This window comes from Gallinula chloropus (assembly GCF_964237585.1).
Source record: "Gallinula chloropus genome assembly, chromosome: 1".
NCBI lineage: Eukaryota > Metazoa > Chordata > Aves > Gruiformes > Rallidae > Gallinula > Gallinula chloropus.
Window position 1 is genome coordinate 209,306,452 of NC_140085.1, and position 10,327 is coordinate 209,316,778.

The window sequence follows — 10,327 nt, forward strand, 5'->3', positions numbered from 1 at the left end:
TGTTGGTGTGGAACTTCCTGTGCTCCAACTTGCAGCCATTGCCCCTTGTCCTGTCTCCACAGACCACTGAAAAGGGGCTGGCTGATTCCCCCTGCATCCCATACTTCAGATAATTACAGACTTTAATTAGGTCCCCCCTTAGTCTTCCCTTCTCAAGGCTGAACAGTCCCAAATCACTCAGCCTTTCCTCATAGGGGAGATGCTCCAGGGTCCCTAATGAAGAGTAAGCAGCTGGGTGAGTACGTCATTAACTGCACTTCTGTGCTGAGCCTGTCGCCCTCACTGAGGGTTTAAAAGTGAAATGAGGCTTTGTTTGGCTTGTTAATATGAACCAGACTATAAAGGCTTGATGGCTCCCCCTCTTAAACTTCGGTGCACTTCAAGACTCACACTCCAGAACAGGCAGAATTGCAGAGCACATATCACTGTCCTAGATTCCATTGTTTGATAGGCAGGAATAAAAATATTTCACAACCAAGTAAATAATTGGGAAAAGCAAGGGATTTTGAATACGTGATTTCATCCCAAAATGAGTCACTGCCGCTGCAGAGCATCAGGGTGGGACCAGCTTCACAAAAAACTGGATCGTTTTGAAACAGCCTTTGAATGGAGGAAACCATCCCCTACCTAACAAAGTGGCAAATGGCAAGGTCACAGCATTCATTATTACATTGTCTTCAAAGAAGCATTACTTACCCACTTCAGGGAGTGTGACTCCACTATAAAGTATTTTAAATTATACAAAATACCCAATATTATTTTCAGAATTAAGCCAAAAGATATGGGTTTTTTTTTTTCTTTCTTGAAACTGTAAGGATTAAAAAGATGTTTTACACCAAGTGACATTACATTAGTTTTAAATCGCAACATTTAATTAAAAAATATTCAGACACAGAAATATATTAGAATTTTTTTCCCCCTCCTATAAAACATACCATAATTCAGAGCCAAATAAAGAATATTTTTTATCTAAAGCAGAAAACTGTTTAGCCCAACCTCTACCAGAGAGCTGGGAGAGGAGCTTCTCTTTAATTTGGAAACTGGAACTAACATGCAAAGTTAGGGAAAGGGAAAACATGATTTAATAATGAGCCCAGAAGCCTCTCTGGAGCTGGTGGAGACTCACTCAGCAGTGTAGCTTTACTTCTGTTTAATGGCCCAAATGCTGCTAGAAAAGGGAGTTCCCTTGACCTTGTAAGGCCTGAGATGCCTCAGCACTTTCTAGGCCGTGATTATGAATTTCTAAAAACCTCCCCAGGGACAGAGCGTGGCCTCAATACACACGCTGCCTGTTTAACCACCACTACAGGCACCCCATTATCTGCTGCACCACACAGCAGCAGACTGAGTACGAGCAGCACAATTTCAGAATGCCTTTTAATTGCAGTAAATCAGAGCAGGCCTCCCTAATCCTCACAATGACAGAGCACCATGCTCTTCACACCCTCAAGTGCTGCTCAGAAGTGCTGCTCTTCCAGCACTTACCCAATGGTCCCTTTCAGGAGGGGGTCAGGTCATTAGCTCTTCTGCAGACTCGCCATCATACCAGCTTCCAAATTATGGCACTTTTCTGTGGTTCAGGCCAAGCTCAGCGTCCTGTCACTAGAATTCCCAAGCAATGCTTTCCTACCTTGCTGGCCTTGGGTAGCTGCTACCAAGACAAGCAGCTCGGTAGTAAACCGCTGTCCCTTGGCTGAACTCTGCGGCTACATACGAGCGGCTCTTCTCAGCCTCAGATACCTTGAAGTCTGACTGAATATAGGCAGATAAGGAGAAACAGCAAGAAAATGGTAGAATCACAGAATCACAAGGTTGGAAGAGACCTTTGAAGATCATCAAGTCCAACCATTCCCATCCTATGCTAAACCAGATCCCCAAGTACCTCATCAACCCTTTTTTTGAACACATCCAGGGAAGGTGACACAACCCCCTCCCTGGGCAGCCTGTTCCAGGCCCTCACAACTCTTTCAGTAAAGAATTTTTTTCTAATATCCAATCTAAACCTCCCTTGGCACAGCTTCATGCCATTTCCCCTTGTCCCATCTCCTGTCACCTGGCTGAAGAGACCATCGCCCACCACTCTACAACCTCCCTTCAGGTAGTTGTAGGTGATGAGAAGGTCTCCCCTCAGCCTTCTCTTCTCCAAGCTAAACAGCCCCAGCTCCCTCAATCGTTCCTCATAGGATTTGCCCTCCAGCCCCTTCCCCAGCCTGGTTGCCCTTCTCTGCACTTGCTCCAGGACCTCAATGTCCTTTTTATCGTGAGGAGCCCAGAACCAGACACAGTACTCAAGGTGTGGCCTCACCAATGCCAAATATAGGGGCACAATTACCTTCCCAGACCTACTGGCCACACTGTGTTTGATACAAGCCAAGATGCCATTGGCCTTCTTGGCTGCCTGGGCACACTGCTGGCTCATATTCAGCCTGCAGTCACCCAACAGCCCCAGGTCCTTCTCTTCCTGACAGCTCTCCAGCCAGTCTCCCCCAGCCTGTAGCGCTGCAGGGGGTTGTTCTGTCCCATGTGCAGCACTCTACACTTGGCCATGTTAAACTTCATCCCATTGGTCTCAGCCCATCAGTCCAGTCTGTTCAGATGCCTCTGAAGAGCCTCCCTACCCTCAGGCAGATCAACACTTCATCCTAGTTTAGTGACCAGAAACCGAATAGCCACAGGCGTGCTAAGCCCAACAGAGCATACAGGACTCAATGCAAATCTGCAGAGCACACTTGTGCCAAGGTGTGCTCCTTCAGGAAGCTTTTGGCAAGACTGTAGGATAGCAAAGCAGAATTCTACATACGAATTTTCACCCTGAAATAGAACAAGCCAAATTGAGACCCAGGAATTTGAATTTTTAGGGCTATATAAAACTCAGTTATAGGGTAATATAAATAGCTTGATTTCTCCATACGTTAGGATACCTCAAAGACCACGAAGTTGAAGTAGTTCTTCTTGCTAACCCTAAGCCTTTCCCCGCAGCTGAACTCCAGCCAACCAGCCTTTGTCCTGCAACAGTCTCAGTAGAAATTCATTTTCTTACAAACTCGTGACCCGCTCTTGGTGTGCAATCTCTTGTGGGACGTCTGCTCGGGTAGCAGCTCTCCTTTCCTTTTCTTGGTTCCTAACAGCCAACAGCCAGATACCCGTTATCTCTCTGCTCCCAGGCTGTCCTTTGGCACTGTGGATGGACCTGTCTGCTATGGGATATAAGCAGCAGCAAAGGAATTAGAGCACAGTTCAGCCTTTAACAGCTACCAAAACCTCAGTGCTCTGCTCTGCACTGTATTTCACAAAATCTGTAGTGATGGTTATATCCAGTTGTGTTCCATGTGTGTTTTCTTGCCTCAAAAATGCACTGAGTCAACTCACCACAAATTGTTAAAATGAGCCATTAGATTAAAATTTACAAAGCTTCGTTTTGATAAAGCACCAGGTAGTGAGTGCTTACACTTTGAGACACTACAAACCACACAGAACCACAGTTAGAAGGAACCTTGAAAGATCATCCAGTCCAACCCCTGTGCTGGAGCAGGATCACCTAGATTAAATCACACAGGAACGCATCCAGGTGGGTTTTGGATGTCTCCAGAGAAGGAGACTCCGCAACCTCTCTGGGCAGCCTGTTCCAGTGCTCCATCATCCTCACAGGGAAAAAGTTCCTCCTTATATTCACATGGAACTTCCTATGCTCCGGCTTGCATCCACTGCCCCTTGTCCTATCTCTGGCCATCACTGAGAAAAGCCTGGCTCTGTCCTCCTGACTCTCACCCTTTATATATTTATAAACATTAATAAGGTCACCCCTCAGTCTCCTCCAAGCTAAAGAGGCCCAGCTCCCTCAGCTTTCCTCATAAGGAAGGTGTTCCACTCCCTTCATCATCCTGGTGGCCCTGCACTGTCCTCTTTCAAGAGTTACACACTTCTGTTGTTCCATCTGCGTTCACATTGGGGTTTAAATCACTCATCAAGCAGAGTTACAAAACAAAGCCCTCCTTAAACATAGATTTAACAAACATTCATAATTTTTCTTCCACCCTTCACAGCATGCTTTATCATACCGGTCAGCAGCCTCCTTTGACATTTCCTGTACTCACAAACAGCATTTTAGAGCCACTCAAAAAAATTGCATAATTACGTAATTGGAACATTTTTCCTGCTCATGCACTGTCCTTATCACATCCAAGAAAAAAAATTAATCAAAGTTATTTTTTACCATGGCAGTCACACTTTAACCTCTCAAATATATTGTAAACTCTTGGAACACTTGCATGTCATCAGATAGCCTAGACCGCACATACAAAGTCCTGCAACTAAGTGAAAGAGTAAGCAGCTGGTTTATTGAGTCATTTCTCCCACCGGCATCCTACGGAAAACAAGTTTACTAGAAGCTTGGAGTGGGATTAGAACTCAAAGGAGGACTCAGTCAATGAGCATTTCCCCCACTAAAGCACTTTCACATGAGTCTCAGAGCAGGAAGCTGCAGCAGCCCCGTGCTTCCACTTCCACGGAGGGACTCAGCCAGAGCAGCTAGCACCACAGCGCAGGAGCGTGTCTGAACAAGGTCCATGCTCCTGAACAGAGAACAGTCCTGTCCTCTGCTGAGCCATATTCTTGTGAGAACACAGCCACGTTTAGTGCTTTACCTAGAACAGATGCAAGGGGTGAAAAAATAAACACAAAGCAGACAGCAAAGCTTTTCAGATCGCTCAATCTCGCCTCAAAATCTGGAAGGAGCTCAGCCAGCATCAAAGCCCTCAAGTCACCTCAATATCAGCCCTTCCTCCCACAGCCCAGTGTGGCCACCACAAAGGTCAAGAACACCATATCCATCTCCACGTCTGCTTTTGCATACGTCCCACTCATTTCTCTGTAACTATCCTGTGCAGTAGCCCCAGCCAACTCACACACACAACCTCCAAGTAACACCTGAACTGAGGCAGGCTGTAGTTAGAGATAAACAAAGCAATGAATGTTCCCTGGACTCAGTCAGTGACGTATACTGACCATCCTCAGGGCCATAGCAAGAGCTGAAGTTAAATTTAGTCTTTCCCTCCACTTATGTACACATGAAACTCTGCACTCCTTACTACATCTCATAGCTCCCACATAGAAGCACACGTGGATGAACACGCTGCAGGTACCACCACTGGATGCAGAGCACAACTAACAGATGTCATGGATGTTGTAGCACATGGTTAAAATATACTGCTATGACTTAAGAATTGTAACATTTGCCCCTGATGCTGCTAGCTAGATCCTCCCACAGCATAGTTCCAACACACAGCCTGCCTACATGAAAGGAAGCCACCAGTACCTGAAGGGAACATACAAACAGGAGGGGAATCAACTTTTTAAAAGGATAGACAATGGCAGGACAAGGGGGAATGGATTAAAACTAAAGGAAGGAAGGTTTAGATTAGATATTAGGGGGAAGTTCTTTACAGAGAGAGTGGTGAGGTGCTGGAACAGGCTGCCCAGAGAGGGGGTGGATGCCCCATCCCTGGAAGTTTTCAAGGCCAGGTTGGATGGGGGCCTGGGCAGCCTTGTGTAGATCCAGGCCTGGAGGTTGGTGTCCCTGCCTGTGGCAGGGGGGTTGGAGCTCTCTGATCCTTGGGGTCCCTTCCAACCCATGCCGTTCTATGATTCTATGAATAAAAGCCTCCAACAGAGGCTCACATTCTGTAGTAAAGCTCACAACAGTGACTACACATTGCATAGCCCAATGCTCCAGGGCATTAGTGGCATAAACAGAAGCTGCTCTCTCAGTGTTGATCAAGATGGAACTGGATGTGAGCAGAGCAAGCAAACACGAGCAAAACATTACTGGAAGAAGCTTGAACATTGCTTAGCAAGTACTAGTTAGGGAGAGCTTTATTAGCACAACAAAAACCAATAGCTATCTTTACTAAATGATCATTGAATGTTTAAGGTTGGAGAAGACATCTCAGATCATCACATCCAACCATCTGTCCAATACCACCCTATCAACTAAACCATGTCCTGAAGTGCCAAGTCGACACAGGCACAGTGACTCCACCACCTCCCTGGACAGCCTGTTCCAATGCCTGGCTGCTCTTTCAGTGAAGAATTTTTTTCCCTAATATTTAATCTAAACCTCTCCTGACCCAAGTTGAGACCATTCCCACTCATTCTATTGCTTGTTACTTGGGAGAAGGGATCCCCACCCCCAACCACCTTTCAGGGAGTTGGAGAGGTCTCTCCTCAACCTCCTCTTCTCCAAGTTCAACAACCTCAGTTGCTTCAGCCCCTCCTAAGAATAATATAATTCTTAATGGAAGAGTCAGAGGAACTGGTATTTTCAGAAAATTATTCCTATTTCCTAGCTAGATTTGTTTGAGATACTGAAAAGACCAATCTGGATTGCCAAGTATGGAGCAACAGCAATGCTAAGTAAACACAGAGCTCTTCCCCAACACTTAATTTCAGCACAGAACAGTGTCTGGAATTAATAGGCCAGCAGCCTAGTCAATAGCAAAGCTGAGCCAGTCTCACATCTAAAGGTTATATAACCATTCAAGAAACTAATAAATAGGCCAAGTAATTTCTGTACCCTAGAGCCCATATCAGATGGGAGACACCTGTTAAATAAGTTTTATTCAGTATGTTTAATGTTCATACACCATTATAAATGGATTATTTACTGCCCAGTTAGATCGGGAATATTAAGATAATTTTATTTGAAGCATCATGGATTTTCAAACACAAATAAAATACTTATTACAAAATTCCATTTGCTAGTTTCTTCAGGAATATACATCAAGCATGATCCCAGCACACAGATAAATGACTTTTACAGTGAGCATTACACAGGGCAATAAATGCTAGTGAAACAGCCAGTCTTTCTAGATACATTACAATGAAAACAGTTTTCTTTCCCTTTGCCACATCCAAGATGGGTTTTTTTTAATTATTTGTTTTTCATTTGACAGGTCTGAAGTTAAAACATGTAAGTAAACTGACTCTGGAAGTCAACAGGCACTGAGAAGCCCTGAAAGGGAGAATAAGCAATATTTTCAAGTTCACTAGTTCAGGGGTAAAAATCCCTGAGACAGAAAGACAACAAACCCGTTTTCTTTGACAGAAAGGTGTTTGCCAAGGGACTTTGCCAGCAGACAGCCTGTAAGATTGAAGAGCAACAGTAAGACAGAGCAAAGAAACTAGTCTGTAATGGTAGGTAATGAGGAATGCCTTTGTGAGACAGCACAGGACTTCACCAAAACTGCTGACCTGCAGGAAGAGTGTTCAGCAGAGATACAAAGCATGAGACATGGGCATGCTAACCTTGTCATTAAGAGGGGGAACACTTTTCTAGAATGGGTCAAAAACTGCAGTCCCAGTTTGTTATAAACAGTACACAATGAACTTCGAGAGTTAAACTATGAAGAACAAAATATTGCACCCAATTTCAGAGTCACCACCAGGACATTTATTACTTGAATCACAGAACCACCTTTCTCTTCTGTTGCTCGATGCCAGTGGAGACTGCTCAGCTACAAGTGCTTAACAGACCAGGTCACTGAGTCCTCTGGGACCTGGAAACCGATCTGAGAAGCAGCATGCCTCTGACCTTCCACCTCAAGCCCTTGCACTGCTGCTGGACTTCAAAACTGCTCTGCTGCTTCTCCTTCTTATGAGTCATGTCCCAGCAGGGTCCTGTTCCTTGCTACACACTGTGAGAAGAATCCCTGGCTACATCTTTTTCCTGGAGCCTACTGCACATACAGAAGTTGCACCACTGAATTATGACACTGTGCTGATTTTTGATGCTATTTAACACGTAGGCAGGTCAAGCTTGATAGATGAAACATGAGCTCAGCCATTGTGTTCACTAAGGCTGATCTGGGCCTCCCGAATAGTGGAAGAGCTGCACTACTTCCAGGTTTTTGAAACATCCAAAGCATTAAGAAGCCTGTTACATCTGACAGATATCAAGCACCACAATCAGCAACACTTGGAAGAGAGTGTGGCATAAATGGCGAAAGCAAGTCAAAGCAAACTTGAGTCTACAGCTCTAATCCTAAAGGTTAATATAGATGTCACAACCAGCATATACTTTGCCTATGATCATTGGGAACAATCAGCAATGCAGTAAGAGTTTTAAGAGCGACCTTTAGGTGCTGACCTAAAGGTCTGTAAGTTACCACTGTGGAAGGATGATCAAATTTGAAATCAGATTATCTTTAAACTAACTAGAAAGCAGTCGTCATGCTTACACAAGCCCCTCACACTTGAGTCACACTTGCTCAAGAACAGAGCAGGACTCTCAAGAACAGATGTTGACACCACATGTCCTGTGTTATTAACATGATTTCTTAGTTATGTCACTTCCTTAAGAGGATAGTAGTTAAGCCAAGCTACCCCAGCCCTGCTCCAGCCTGACTGTGCATCCAGTTACATGTTCAGATTACCAGAATGGCAGCAGCAAGTTCCTGGGGGTTTGCTGAGGTGTTATTTATCAAGAGGCCTTAGGAAAGCAGCAGCTACAGAGGAACAACGTCACCTTTCCCAGCAAGGCATTCTCCACTGTGCTTACCCTGAGGAAGAGACAAACTGCCACAGCTTGATTTGCAATAGCTTTCCCTCTAACAGAGCATTGCATTGCATTAGGGCATTTGTTCCACACAGGGATGTGTGGTTTTATGAAAGGACTGCTGCTCCTGTTCTCTAAATGGACTCTCCAGACTCCAGGCTTTTGCCCTAGATTTAGGTCACTAATAATTAGACATGTGTGGAAAATGCACAGGCTCAGTTCAGCATTGCTTAATTAATTTTAGTCTGTTGATCTGGCAGTCACCCTACAAAACAGAGCAGCTGGATATTTAAACTTGTATGGAAGACTACATTAGAACAATAGCAAGCCCCCCAAAATAAGCCAAACTCACTTCTTGTGAAATGATTTTAAATGGCCTGGAGTACGAAGTGAAATCTGTTTTAGTTGCTCAGGTGAGACTGTCAGCTTGGTTAATGAAAAGGAATTATTTCTTTTATAGCATTTAGATTAGAAAAAAGAAAGATTGAGCACAGCAGAACATAGAAAGCCAAAGACTTGCAACCAATGGTGCAGAACCAACTACAGCAGCTTTCTACCTGGGACATGATATTCCCAAGACACTTCAAGTGCACCAACCACATCTTAATGCCACAACTTGGAAGTTTTGTGCGTAAATTTTGAGCTGCACCAGGCACTTCTCAGTACTGAAACTGCTCTTGAAGCAGCATGTTCATGAAGAGCAGCTCATCCACTGAAACAAGAATTCTTCCTGTTCCCAGGCTTCTGCCATGGATTTTTAGTCAACTTGCTTGGTTATTTTTTTATAACTCCTTCTTGGAGGACACAGAGCAGCCCCACTGTGCTGAGTCCTGGTCATCCTGCCAAGCTTTCTGTTGGAGCTCACTTTGCTAACATCTATTTACTTCACCACATGTCCCATGTGCTTTAGGTAGTTTTGGCTTAAGCCTAAACAGCAAGTGAGAAGAGACAGCTGCCTCCCTGCAGGAACTTTTCTCACTGGTGACCCTGGGGGCTGAGTTGGCAGAACTATCTGGACTTTAAGAAGGCTGCTCTATAAAACAGCCTTATTAAAAACTCTAATAACATTATTTGGAGTAAAATACTTACTTCAGGAAGTATTGTGTTCTTTGAAGAAAACAGGTTCTGTGCTGGAGCAGATACGGCATTTTAAAGCTGACCTAAACCAAACATGCCTACCTTGACGTAAAATAAGACAGCATCCCAATTTCTTTTGCTAAGAAGTGAACTCTGCCAATAAAAAGGGCTTGAAGACTGAAATAAACTCACTTTAACAGTACTGAAGGGGAAACAGCCTTGTATGCAGGAATAATCAGATGGGTGGTAAAAGTAAAAAACAACATACAACAGTATTTGCCAAAAAGCTTAATATAATATTTTAAGTCTATAAAGTCTGAACAATAAATATGAAGGGTGTATATGGCACACCAGAGCAGCTAAATATTGAAACAAGTACAAATCGGTAACACTTTCCTATATTGCCAGTGATCAATGTGTCACAGCTGTGATACAGCACATGCTTAATGTACACAATGTTTCTCCAAAGGAAAAACCACAGAACAAGCTGATACAGAAGGCCAGACAAACAACAAGGCACAAAACCCTCTCTCTCTCTGCAACCCTGTAAGGCACCACTGTGCTAATGCAAAACTATCCAGACCTGTAGTGGAAGATTCCAAAGTGTGTTTAAATGACTGGATGTTTAAAGATGACACTGTGTTCATATCTGGGGGAATAAAAATACTTATGAACCTTTATTTATACTTACAGGCATTA